At 44.8% G+C, this 12,959-nt stretch overlaps 1 protein-coding gene across 5 annotated transcripts in view; it reads right to left on the reverse strand.

Moving 5' to 3' along the window:
- Positions 1-12,959, reverse strand: part of IPCEF1 (interaction protein for cytohesin exchange factors 1) — a 71,136-nt gene that overhangs the window by 37,390 nt on the left and 20,787 nt on the right. Inside the window, exon 1 of one of the 5 annotated variants that reach the window (XM_080998402.1) lies at positions 8,883-8,898. The exons of the other annotated variants lie outside the window; for them this stretch is intronic. The gene's annotated coding sequence lies outside the window, so the exon portion shown is untranslated. Of the gene's footprint in view, positions 1-8,882; positions 8,899-12,959 lie in introns of those variants that run through there. 5 annotated transcript variants of the gene reach the window in all.

Below are 12,959 nucleotides of genomic sequence, written 5' to 3' on the forward strand. Positions count from 1 at the left end.
GAATTCCCCCAAGGAATATCCTTTACCTTTAGAGGGAAGAAGGTTAAAATTAGAACACCGGAAGATAGAGACAAATTTCTGTCTACATACGGAGAGGACCTTCAAAAAGGAATTGAACTACCCCCTGGGCCTGGAGCATCGGCAGTACCGGCACCTGTGGAACCTGAAGATCCTGTGAATAAGATACCACCCCTAGAAAAATAACCAGATTTATTCAGGATGTCTCTGCAACTTTTGAGCTGGAATATAAATGGCTGTAACATTCCGGAAAAAAGGAAGAAAATATTTCATATATTAAAAAAAGAACAATTGGACATTATTTGTTTACAGGAAACACATGTGACAAGGCTCCACAGAAAAGTGTTAATAAACAAAAGACTGGGCCAGGAATTTATATCTTCGGACAGAGTAAAGAAGAGAGGTGTGGTGATATATGCGAAAGAGAGCCTGTCACCCAAATTCTTATTTAAAGATGAACATGGAAGAATTTTGGCAATTGAGATACAACACCAAGGAGAGAAGCTTTTGATATTAGGAATCTACGCACCAAACGAAGGGAAATCGGAATTCTACAGGAAGTTGCATGAGACTATGCTGGATTATCTGGACTATAACAACATCATTATGATGGGAGACATGAATGGGGTCGTATCAACCAACATGGACAAGTCACAAAGTCAAAATGTTACAAAAGACGGCAGACTACCTAAAACTTTTTTTGAAATGACAGACAATATGGATTTGATTGACATCTGGAGGACAAAGAACCCCCTGGGAAGAGAGGGAACATTCTTTTCTGAAGCCCAACTGACCTGGACAAGAATCGACCAAATATGGATATCTAGAGGTCTGGCACCTAAGGCTAGAAAAGTGGAAATCTGCCCAAAGACCTGCTCCGACCACAATGCAGTAAAGATGGATATGACACTGTTACCAACCGGCTCTTTTAGATGGAAGATGAATGACAACTTGCTTAGAGATCAGGAGATTACCAAGAAGGCCCAAAAAGCTTTGAAGGACTATTTTGAGATAAATATGAACACCATGGTGGAAAAAAGAATCGTCTGGGACGCAAGCAAAGCCGTTATGAGGGGATTCTTGATACAACAGAATGCAGTAAAGAAAAGGATACAAAATGAGAGAAAAGACAAGATTCTGGACAAAATAAAAGAATTAGAGAAGAAGTTAAGATTAAACCCGAAGTCACAGCCAACTTTGAGAGAAATTAAACTCTATCAAGCACAATATTCTAAATTGATAAACCAAGAAATAGAGTGGAAGGTCAAATTAATGAAACAAAAAACGTTTGAGTCGGCGAATAAATGTGGAAAACTGCTAGCTTGGCAGTTGAAGAGAAGACAAAGATTAAATACAGTTACAAATTTAGAGATCGAAGGAAGAAATATCCAGAATCCTGTGGACATTAGAAAGTGTTTCCAGAGATATTTTAAAAAATTATACACTCAAGGGCCGCAAGACGAGGCTGAGATTAAACAATTTTTGGCAAAAAATGGATTACCAAAATTGTCACAAGAAAATAGGACAATCCTGAATTGCAAAATAACACGACAAGAGATTGAACAGGCCATTCAGAATATGCAATTGGGCAAATCTCCAGGGCCAGATGGGCTGACCTCCAAGTACTATAAGACACTAAAAGATTACTTGATACAACCTTTGATGGAGGTCAGCAACGAAATTATGGAGGGGAAGAGGGCGCCGGAGTCGTGGAAGGAAGCATTTATCACATTGATACCAAAGTCGGAAGCTGAAAAGACACAACTTAAGAACTATCGTCCCATCTCTCTTTTAAATGTGGATTACAAAATATTTGCAGACATTTTGGCAAGTAGACTTAAAAAAGTTTTAAATGAAGTAATTCACAAGGACCAGGCAGGCTTTCTCCCAGGCAGACACTTGTTTGCTAATACAAGGAACATTATTGACATTCTGGAACTTTTGCAAACAGATATAAACACAAAAGCAGTCTTAATTTTTATAGACATGGAGAAGGCCTTTGACAACATTTCCTGGAAATTTATGAAGGGAAATCTAAAAGAAATGGGAGTGGAACGGGGTTTTGAGAATGGGATTGAGGCGATATATTCAGAGCAGAAAGCTAAACTGATAGTTAACAATGTGGTTACAGAAGAGTTTAAAATTGAAAAAGGAACACGACAAGGCTGCCCTATTTCCCCTTTGTTATTTATTTCGGTTCTGGAAGTGCTATTGAATATGATCAGAGGGGACCGGTTGGTGGAAGGAATTCAGGTCGGACAGAAACAATATAAACTAAAAGCTTTTGCAGATGACCTGGTTTTGACCCTGCAGGAGCCAGAGTCCAGTACGAAAAGAGTATTACAACTGATTCATGACTTTGGTCGGGTGGCGGGATTCAAATTAAATAAACAGAAAACTAAGGTTTTGGGGAAAAATTTGACAGACACAGAGTCAGAACGGTTTCAGAAAGAGACAGAACTAAATGTGGTTAAAAAAGTAAAGTACCTAGGGGTAAACATAACAGCAAAAAATCTAAGCCTATTTAAGGATAACTATGAAAAGTGTTGGGCAGAAATTAAGAGAGATTTAGACAGTTGGACAAAATTGAAACTTTCTTTGTTAGGCCGAATTGCTGCTATCAAGATGAATGTATTGCCAAAGATGTTGTTTTTGTTTCAAACACTTCAGGTTTTGGATAAGACGGAGTGCTTTCAGAAGTGGCAGAGAGATATTTCTAAGTTTGTCTGGCAGGGCAAAAAGCCCAGAATTAAGTTTAAGATATTAACTGATGTGAAAGAAAGAGGGGGCTTTGCCCTGCCAGATCTAAAGTTGTACTATGAGGCCGCAGCGTTCTGCTGGCTAAAAGACTGGCTACTTCTTGAAGGCACCGACGTGTTGGATTTGGAAGGGTTTAACAATACTTTTGGATGGCATGCATACTTATGGTACGACAAGGTTAAAGTCAATAAGGCCTTCAAGAACCATATTGTCAGAAAATCACTGTTTAATGTCTGGACAAAATATAAAGACTTGTTGGAAAATAAAACTCCAAGGTGGCTTTCACCTTTGGAAGCTAAGGCCCGAAAAAGACCCAATATGGAGGCTAAATGGCCAAAATATTGGGAAATACTAGAAAAAGATGGAGACAATTGGAAATTGCAGAGTTTGGAGAAAATGAAGGATAAAGTGCGAGACTGGTTACATTACGCTCAGATTAAAGAAGTTTTTAAAAATGACAAGAAACTAGGGTTCCAGGTGGAGAAATCGAAACTAGAAACAGAACTGTTAGAACCAAAGTCTAAGGTACTTTCAAGGATGTATAACTTGCTGTTAAAATGGAATACACAAGATGAAATGGTTAAATCGGCTATGATAAGGTGGGCGCAGGACATTGGGTATAATATCATGTTTGAGGACTGGGAAAGGTTGTGGAGTACTGGGTTGAATTTTACTGCATGTAATGCTTTGAAAGAAAATGTAATGAAAATGATATATAGATGGTATATGACCCCAGTCAAACTTGCAAAAATATACCACCTGTCTGATAATAAGTGTTGGAAATGTAAAGAGAGTGAAGGAACATTCTTCCACCTCTGGTGGACCTGCCCTAAAGTGAAGGCGTTCTGGGAAATGATTTATAATGAACTGAAAAAGGTATTTAAGTATACCTTCACAAAGAAACCAGAGGCCTTTCTTTTGGGTATTGTCGGCCAAGGGGTGGTAAAGAAGGACTGGACATTTTTTATGTACGCAACAACAGCAGCAAGGATACTTCTTGCAAAGCACTGGAAAGCTCAAGATCTACCCACACTGGAAGAATGGCAGATGCAACTGATAGACTATATGGAACTGGCCGAGATGACCGGTAGAATCCGTGACCTGGGAGAGGAGAAGATGGAGGAGGACTGGAAGAAATTCAAGATTTATTTACAAAAATACTGTAATTTGAGTGAATGTTAAGCAGGATGCTAGATCATAAACAATTGAGCACCACTAAATTAGATGATTTAAGATAATAAGTGAGATTGAGAAAATATAAACTTTTTTGAGAATTACAAGATTATAAATATACAGATGGGACATAAGAATGCAAATAAGATGATAAATTGCTGGCAAAAAGTTACAACGATGAAAGTGGGAGCGGGAGATGTGAGGAAGTCCAAAGAAAATGTGAAATTATGTTAAGACATATGTTATATTGTTTATTATATCTATTTCTATTCTAAACCCTAATAAATATTTTTTTTTTTTTAAAAAAAAAACGGCGCCCATCACAGATTGTCTCAGTAGCAAAAGGAAGTTCGCCTGGACAGAAGGTGCTCAGCAATCCTTTGAAAGACTGAAGAAGGCGTTCGCTTCGGAAGAGCAGCTCCTACACGTTGATCTGGAGAAACCCATGAGGCTAGAGACCGACGCGTCCGACAGAGCCATTGGGGCGGTTCTTTTGCAGCCAGGGAGGAGCAAGCAGGAATGGAAGCCGTGTGCCTTTTTCTCGAGGAAGCTGAGCAAGTCGGAGCAAAACTATACGGTGTATGACCGCGAACTGCTTGCGATCTATGCGGCGTTTCACCGATGGAGACATCTGCTAATAGGGGCGCAGCACAAGATCCAGGTTTGTACTGATCACAAGAACTTGGAATACTGGAGGACCGCACGAGTACTCAACCAGAGACAGATTCGATGGGCACAGGAGTTCTCCAAGTTTTCCTTCGAGATACGATACGTGCCGGGAGAGGAAAACGTAAGAGCAGATGCTCTCTCCCGGAAGCCGGAGTACATGGAAGGAGAGGGACCACCGGAGATACGACTCGTGATACCCGAGGACCGATGGGTGTGTGGGGGAGCCTTGGTTGGGAAACGAGAACTGGCCAGGCTTACTAGAAACGACGTATTCGCTCAAACTAAAATCCGGGAACTCCAAGACGGAAGAGAAAACCATGGGGGGGTTGAGGAAAAGGAAGGGGTGCTGTACTATAAGGGGGCGCTGTATGTACCGGGGGAGACCCTGAGGGGGGAAGGTACTCAAACAACTCCACGACAACCCCACAGCTGAGCACTTTGGACAGCACAAAACCATGCTGCTCGTCACCAGGCAGTTCTGGTGGCCAAGGGTGAGGGAGGATGTACGGGAATATGTACGGGGGTGCGACCGCTGCCAAAGGGCAAAGGGGGAGAGGGCTGCCCCCGCAGGGTTACTGGAACCCTTACCCACGCCGGGAAGACCCTGGGAGGTGGTGTCCATTGATTTTATGACAGATTTGCCCAAGTCCAGGGGGAAGACAGCAGTCATGGTAGTAGTCGATCTACTGACGAAGATGTGCCATTTCATAGCTTGCTCACATGTGGTGACAGCAGAGGAGACAGCCAAGTTGTTTGTGAATCACATCTTCAGGTTGCATGGGGCTCCCTCGAGGGTCATCTCAGATCGCGGAAAACAATTTACTTCCCGGTTCTGGAGGAAGCTCACGAGCTTGCTGCAGGTAGAGGTGGGCTTCTCGACGGCGCGACACCCGGAAACCAACGGGCAAGCAGAAAGAGCGAACAGTATACTCCAGCAATACCTACGCTGCTACGTCAGCGAGAGACAGAACGATTGGGTAGAGAAACTAGCGCTGGCTGAATTTGCGTACAATAACGCTGAACATGTGTCCACGGGCATGAGCCCGTTCATGGCCAATTATGGGTGTCACCCCAGGGCCTTCCCGGGGAGGGGGGAGGAAGGGTGGAGTGTACCTGCGGCAGAGCAGTTTGTGGAAGAAATGGAGGCATTGCACCAGCAACTCAAGATGAACTTGGAGCGGGCCAAGGAAGTTTATAAGAGGCAGGCAGACAAGCACCGTCGGGAGGGGGATGCCATACGGGTAGGAGACCGAGTGTGGTTGTCAACCCAAGGGTTGCCCCTAAAAGGAGGGTGCAAGAAGTTGCAGCCAAGGCGGCTGGGACCCTTTGAGGTAACACAGCAGGTGAACCCGGTGGCATTCAAGCTCAAGTTGCCTGACAGCATGAAGATACATCCGGTGTTCCATAGGTCCCTACTCTCACCGTACAGGGAGGAGTCACCGCCCACCCGTGGGTAGAGGAGAGGGACCTCCACAACCAAGCCACGGAAATACTTGATTCAAGGTGGTGAGGGCGCCAGGTGGAGTACTTAGTGGCTTGGGAAGGAGAACCCGAGTCAGAAAACACTTGGGTCCCCGCGGAGGCAGTCAATGATGGGTATCTTGTGGAAGAATTCCACAGCCTGTTCCCAGACAAACCAAAACCACTAGCGAGATTCTGGGAGGAAGAATTTGGTACCACAGACGACGAGGAGGAATTTGTGGGTTTTCCTGCCTCCGAAGAGGAAGGAGGGGAAATGTCAGAGGGAGAAGAATCAGACTGGGAGGCCCACCCCGCGGCAAGAGTTCGAAGCGGGTGGGAAGCGGGTTTTGAATCCTCAGAGGATGGCGACAGCTCCTTCAGGGGTTTCCCCGCATCATCGGCCAAGGAAAGGGATGAGGTTGGATCAGAAGGTCGGGCCGAGGGTGGGGGGGGGTCCTGGGGGGGAGATGGATGTCAGGGAACTGCCATCGGAGCTGGAAGCGGAGGGAAGGCTCCAAAGGGATGGCGGAGAGGGTCCCAGTAGGGAGAGAGGGAGCCCGTGTGCTGGGGAAGGAAATCAGCGTAACACCAGTAGAGAAGGGGGGCAGATGGGGGAATCGGGGAGGAGGCTCCAAGACTCCTCGCCGGAGACCAGCAGAGAGAGTACGGGTACTTCACTGCCCACACCCTCCATGCGCAGAAGACTTCCACGCAGGGAGAGTAGGAGGAGACTTGGCGTCAAACAGCTTTTATGCTGGAAAAGGTTCAAGAAACGCCCACTGACGGATTCTGCCAGCGACTGAGACAGTCACGATGCTGGAGGCTGTTCAGTCAGAAAGGGTTAACCAGGTAACCTAGCCAGGAGTGGCGGCAACTTACGCACAAGCAACCCCTAAACCCATTACAGCGGCCTTTGATACAATCGACCATAACATCCTTCTGGACCGTCTAGAGGGGTTGGGAGCTGGGGGCACTGTTATACAGTGGTTTCGCTCCTTCCTCCTGGGCCGTGTTCAGAAAGTGGTGGTGGGGGATGAGTGTTCAGACCCTTGGGCCCTCACTTGTGGGGTGCCTCAGGGTTCCGTCCTCTCCCCCATGCTTTTTAACATCTATATGAAGCTGCTGGGAGAGATCATCAGGGGGTTTGGACTGGGTGTCCATCAATATGCAGATGATACCCAGCTCTACCTCTCTTTCAAATCAGAACCAGTGAAGGCGGTGAAGGTCCTGTGTGAGTGCCTGGAGGCTGTTGGAGGATGGATGGCGGCTAATGGATTGAAGTTGAATCCTGACAAGACAGAAGTACTGTTTTGGGGGGACAGGGGGCGGGCTGGTGTGGAGGATTCCCTGGTCCTGAATAGGGTAACTGTGCCCCTGAAGGACCAGGTGCGCAGCCTGGGAGTCATTTTGGACTCATAGCTGTCCATGGAGGCGCAGGTCAATTCTGTATCCAGGGCAGCTGTCTACCAACTCCACCTGGTACGCAGGCTGAGACCCTACCTGCCCGCGGACTGTCTCGCCAGAGTGGTGCATGCTCTAGTTATCTCCCGCTTGGACTACTGCAATGCGCTCTACGTGGGGCTACCTTTGAAGGTGACTCGGAAACTACAACTAATCCAGAATGCGGCAGCTAGACTGGTGACTGGGGGCGGCCGCCGAGACCACATAACATCGGTCTTGAAAGACCTACATTGGCTCCCAGTACTTTTCCGAGCACAATTCAAAGTGCTGGTGTTGACCTTTAAAACCCTAAACGGCCTCGGCCCAGTATACCTGAAGGAGAGTCTCCACCCCCATCGTTCTGCCCGGACGCTGAGGTCCAGCACAGAGGGCCTTCTGGCGCTTCCCTCATTGTGAGAAGCAAAGCCACAGGGAACCAGGCAGAGGGCCTTCTTGGTAGTGGCGCCCGCCCTGTGGAACGCCCTCCCATCAGATGTCAAAACGATAAACAACTACCTGACATTCAGAAGACATCTTAAGGCAGCCCTGTTCAGGGAAGTTTTTAATGTATGATATTTTAGTGTTTTTTGGTTTCTATGGAAGCCGCCCAGAGTGGCTGGGGAAACCCAGCCAGATGGGGGGGGTACAAATAAAAAATTATTATTATTATTATTATTATTATTATTATTATTATATACAGGTTCTTGAGAGAGGTAAGTCAATGCTATGCTAAGAAGACTGGGCGTTGAAGTATAGCCACACACATTATGTAACAAAATGGTCAAAGGCCTGGAAACGATGCCTTATGAGGAACGGCTAAGGGAGCTGGGCATGTTTAGCCTGGAGAAGAGGAGGTTAAGGGGTGATATGATAGCCATGTTCAAATATATAAAAGGATGTCACATAGAGGAGGGAGAAAGGTTGTTTTCTGCTGCTCCAGAGAAGCGGACATGGAGCAATGGATCCAAACTACAAGAAAGAAGATTCCACCTAAACATTAGGAAGAACTTCCTGACAGTAAGAGCTGTTCGACAGTTGAATTTGCTGCCAAGGAGTGTGGTGGAGTCTCCTTCTTTGGAGGTCTTTAAGCAGAGGCTTGACAACCATATGTCAGGAGTGCTCTGATGGTGTTTCCAGCTTGGCAGGGGGTTGGACTCGATGGCCCTTGTGGTCTCTTCCAACTCTATGATTCTATGATTCTAAAGAATGTATGGTGTGTTGGGGGGGAGCAGAACCTCAGATTTGTATTGATTGGGGGGGGCATCTGCCCCCAGACTACACCTATGTTCATAGAGGACACATTGTGCTCCTTCTGGGGTAGTTTGTCCACCTTTGGTCCCCACCCTGCACTTGGCTCTCACCTGTTGTTCCTAGAAGCTGTCACATGTGAGAGCAGCCATACCCCAGGAAATGACTTTGACTGGCAGGCTAAACCAGGTGAGGGTAGCCAATGGGGCTCAAACTCTTCATCAGTTAGGGGCTTCCCCTGCATGCAAAGATAGGCTCTGGCATATTAAGCAGACGAGACCAAGAATGGGTCCAATGGTCAAGAAGAGAGTTTCTGTAAGTGCTGTAGAGGGAAGTGAGGGGCAGATGGGGCACGTCAACCTGGCAAGGTAGCTCATCTAGGAGAAAGAAAACACTGGTCCTAAACCTCTGCTGCCTTGCAGGATATCTTCAGGAGAAGAAAAGACTAGGGAGTAAACCCTTCAAAAATCCAGCATGGTGTCCTTAAGATGGTTGGATGGCTCCTTGTACAACTCCTTCCAGCAACTCCTGCAGCCAAGCTGGTGCCAAATGCTCTGCTTTCCTTTGAACCACTTCAGCGAGGCTGAAGGAGGTCTTGTCGTCTGCGCAACACAGTGTCAGTTTGCGTTTCTTAGTAAAGTGGTACCTTGGGTTAAGAACTTAATTCATTATAGGAGGTCTGTTCTTAACCTGAAACTGTTATTATCCTGAAGCACCACTTCAGCTAAAGGGGCCTTCCGCTGCCAGCGCACCGCCGGAGCACGATTTCTGTTCTCATCCTGAATCAAAGTTCTTAACCCGAGGTAATATTTCTGAAGCGTATGTAACCTCAGGTACCACTGTACAGAAAGTATAGATCTGATGTGTAGAGATCTTTCCCATTCTAATTAATTCAAGAGGGTTCTGGAAGCTTCTCTCTGTGAAAGAAAGCTGAGTACAGCTAGTTTGAACTGGTTCTGTTATCTCTTTCTGTCAAGATCATGCTGACTATAAATTAGCAGGGCCAGAAGGAGCCTGGGTTTCACACATTCTCTCTCTATCTCTTTTGCTTCTGGTGTGGTGTTCTGTACATAGATCGTGTTAAGGTTTAGACTTCTTATAAGCTATTGTAAGTTTAAGTTAAGTCTGCGGCAACTGGATTTCTTATGGACAGTGCCAATCCTGAACGTATTGAATTTGTGGCCATTATGTTCATTTGCCTTCAGTAGCAGTAAAGCTCTGCTTGATGAAATACAGTTGCCTCTGGTCTATTTTGGGGGAATCCTGCAATGTGTTTTAAGTTTTTGCTCTGCTAACTATGCATTGGAATCTACTCTGGATCATTTTGAGTAGAATTTCAATGACACCCAAGGCCTCTATACACACTGCCCAGGCTTGAGCCCCAGGGAGGTCACGTCAGTGCTACTAATGCACTCCATTGTCTTTTGACTCGGATGTCAACAAGAAGAAGATTGTATAAATTGTTGATGTAACTGCTAGTTTTGCATAACTTTACAGCTGTTATTGATGGGGCGGTGATATGAGTTGTCTCTCTACACAGTCAGATTTAAGGTAAGTCACAGCAACATCCAAATATCTGACACCAGAAATGCTCCTCACTTTCCCTCACCCCCTACCACTTGCTCCCATGGAAAATTCAGAAGCTGCTGCCAAACTTTCAGCTCTACAGGGTTTTTCAGATAACATTTGGATGAAGAATTAATGTGCATGGAGCAGCACTTGGGTGGGGAGGAGTGGGATCATGGTAAGAGCCTCTCTCCCTGCAATCGGGAACCCAATTAAAGCAGGGTTTCCAATCAAGCAAAGAGAATCTGGCATGCACAGATTCTTTGACCTTCCAAATGAATGTGCGTAGGTCAGTGCAGGCAGAACCTGCAATTCTGCTCCCTCATCACTCTGGCAGATTCTTTATAACCCTGAGAGTCATGCAGAAAGGGCTAATGACTGCAGCTCTAAGGACTGAAAGCTGGGGCTGTCACAGAACACATCATCACAGTCTAGCTATATATAGAGCTGCATTTCTGGAAATGTACAGCTTGAAATAAATAAATGACAGTATGAATTGCAATTAAATTGTAACAGCCTTCTCTGAATTGCATGGACAGCTGCAGAGACCCTTATGGTGGGAATGACTTGTCAGCAAGGTTTGAAGATTAATGAATGGTGTGTGTGTGTGTGTGTGTGTGTGTGTACATAGTCAGAAAAGCAGCTCTCCCACCCCCAAATACATATTTTTAGGATTTAATTGAAAATGCCAGGCTGTGAAATCCAAGTGCAACCTTTAAACACACACACAGAAAGAGAGACTTTCCTAGAGACCCTGAAAAACCTAAGTATGCCTAGTCTTTGCCTCTAAATTATTTTCAACATGTGTGCTGATCCTACAATTCACCCAGATCAACTAATTTTTTATCTACATTTCTTTGTTTCCTTGCAGTCCTATGTGCTCCATTTCTGTAATTATCAATATTTCACACACCAAGAGGTGCATTTATCAAGATACAATTCTCATGTTGCTTTCTAATATGGGAAAAATCACTGAGAAATTAGTTTGGTGCATAATTCTGTTGTGGTGGATTTTTCAGTTGAGCACGCCCTCATGTGGCAAGAGCCAGCATTTTCCCACTTGATAATTAACTATTGCTTTCAGAGGGGTGAGAGAGCCCTGGGGCATGTCAGAAGAAGATTCTCTCATTGATTGCAGTGCAATACATTACACAATGCATTAAATACACGAAACAGTATGCTATGGCACGAACCATCCCAGCTCCTACCATACGAGGGCACATCAGATTGGAAGAAATACCACAGAGACCTGGTGCAAAGTTAACTTTCAGTTTAGCTTAAACAAAAAAATAAATAAATCTAACATAACAAATTGGGCCTATATTTTCTGGAACTAGTTGGGATTCAGAAATGCATGTCCATGTGACATTGTGGGTAAAATGCAACACTTCTGCCTTTCACACAGATCTTCAGTATTAAAGTAACACCAGTGACACATTTGGGAGGTTTCTTCAACAATGGCTGTGCCCCAGATGGCAGCTTGTGAGAGACTGCACTGTGACAATGCCCACATTCTACACATGCAGTTGTGAAAACTGCTATATCTTGGTCTTCTGCACCTTTTTCTAGCACGTCAAACTGCAAAAGCCAGCATTGTCAGTATAGGTGCAATCAGTGCTTCTTTTCTTAAAAAATGTTTAGGGGAACTCTCATTTTGACTCAAGTTTAAATCGGGGGGGGGGGGGGGGAAATACAGTAAATGGACAAAAGTACAAAGATTCACAAAATGTTTAGGACTGTGCGTACCCCTAGGGGGAAAAAGCACTGGGTGCAATAGATGTTCCTTAGTCATTCCATATATATTCCTATATTCTTGGCAAGTTCATCACTGTAAATGTGTTGCAGTATGGCCTTTAATAAAGAATCTAAAGTCAGATTTTGAACTGTCTCCTACGACTACTTTTTCAATGGAAAGAAAAAGATAGTTTCACAGAATAAATTCAGCATACACTTTATTCTCAAAGGAAGTGCCGGTCAACCTGATTGTGGTTTCAATACCTACTGAAGACATTACCAAGACTGGTCTTTCCACAGGGACCATCCTAAGCTGTGTCTATTGCCAATTTTATGAAGCAGCAGAACTGTATTGGATATTGTTTTTAGAAGTCGGTACCCTTGTTTTATATGCTGTGATTTGGTATAATATTGTCTTGTGTGTCGTTAAAAAAAAATTGAATAGGAAATCATGAATAAATTCTTCAAATAAATAACAGAATTTGCTATTGGGAGTGAAACTGACAAAGGGATTCATCAAACTTAGCCTGAAGACCAGTTGGCCCTGTGCATTTCCTAATATTTGCACAAAAAACCCCACTAGTGTTATGGTGACAACGTGACATTAGCATGGGAGAGGGGACAAATGTAATTTAACAGTGACATCCCAGGTACTATCCAATAGGTTCTAGAAATGTTACGCATCCACATTCTAGACGGCACTCCGAAACACAAGGTAAGCTTGGGTAAAAATGGCATGCTGTGATCTGAGTGTTAGGGAAATACAGTGTTCTTGGGACAGAAAGGCCTTCTTGAATAGATGGAACAAAATGAGAGGTTCTAGTTGCACCACAAAGTGATTATCTGGCAAGATCTCCCTGGAATAAGAAGAGAGAGAGCTCTGCACAGAA

Source organism: Podarcis pityusensis (genome assembly GCF_964106645.2).
Source record: "Podarcis pityusensis genome assembly, chromosome: 3".
NCBI classification, from domain to species: domain Eukaryota; kingdom Metazoa; phylum Chordata; class Lepidosauria; order Squamata; family Lacertidae; genus Podarcis; species Podarcis pityusensis.